General features: G+C 33.4%; 1 pseudogene; it reads left to right on the forward strand.

Moving 5' to 3' along the window:
- The first annotated feature begins 347 nt into the window (after positions 1 to 347).
- LOC118602344 lies at positions 348 to 461 on the forward strand (annotated as a pseudogene).
- The last annotated feature ends 242 nt before the right edge of the window (positions 462 to 703 follow it).

The following is a 703-nucleotide window of genomic DNA, read 5'->3' on the forward strand; positions in this document are numbered from 1 at the left end:
AATTGGCAGTTACAAAATAGTCATGGGGATATAAACTACAACATTGGGAATATAGTCAATAATATTGTAATAATTACATGTGGTGTCAGGTGGGTACGAGACTGAACCCTGAGTAACTAAATCCTGACTACCATGGTTATTTTTCCATTCCTGAATAATTTACACTTTTCCTGAAATTAACAGTTGCCTAATTCTTTTTGGATCCCTAACCTCTTCCCTCCCCCCAATGCGTTCACACATTAATTCCATCTTTTTTGAAGAAATCTCTTTCAGAACCTTCTGGATTGGTTACCCTCTACATCTACTATGCAGCTGTTATATTAGAGCTATGTTCCCCCAAATTTTCCTCTTTTTTAAAATTCTACTTCTTCAATGCAGATGCAAAAAAAAAAAAAAAAAAAATCCCTGTGTTTTCTTTCTGTCTGACTGTGGCAGCCAAGATTGAATAGGGGAATATAGTAGAGGAACATGTAGTTTGTACAACTCAGAAACTACCTTGTAAATAGCTGAAGAGGATGTTTTACTCCAAAGAAGAATCTAAACTACAAGTTTACAAGAGAATAAACAAACAAACAAATAAAATTTTACTTCTTTTTTGATTAAAAAAATAATAACTCCAGTTACTTGCTTAGATGGCCTTGCATGTCTGAAAACATATTTATTACACTCTCATAGTTGATTAACAGTTTTGCTGGGTATAGAA

This window comes from Rousettus aegyptiacus, unplaced genomic scaffold (assembly GCF_014176215.1).
Source record: "Rousettus aegyptiacus isolate mRouAeg1 unplaced genomic scaffold, mRouAeg1.p scaffold_m13_p_4, whole genome shotgun sequence".
Classification (NCBI taxonomy): domain Eukaryota; kingdom Metazoa; phylum Chordata; class Mammalia; order Chiroptera; family Pteropodidae; genus Rousettus; species Rousettus aegyptiacus.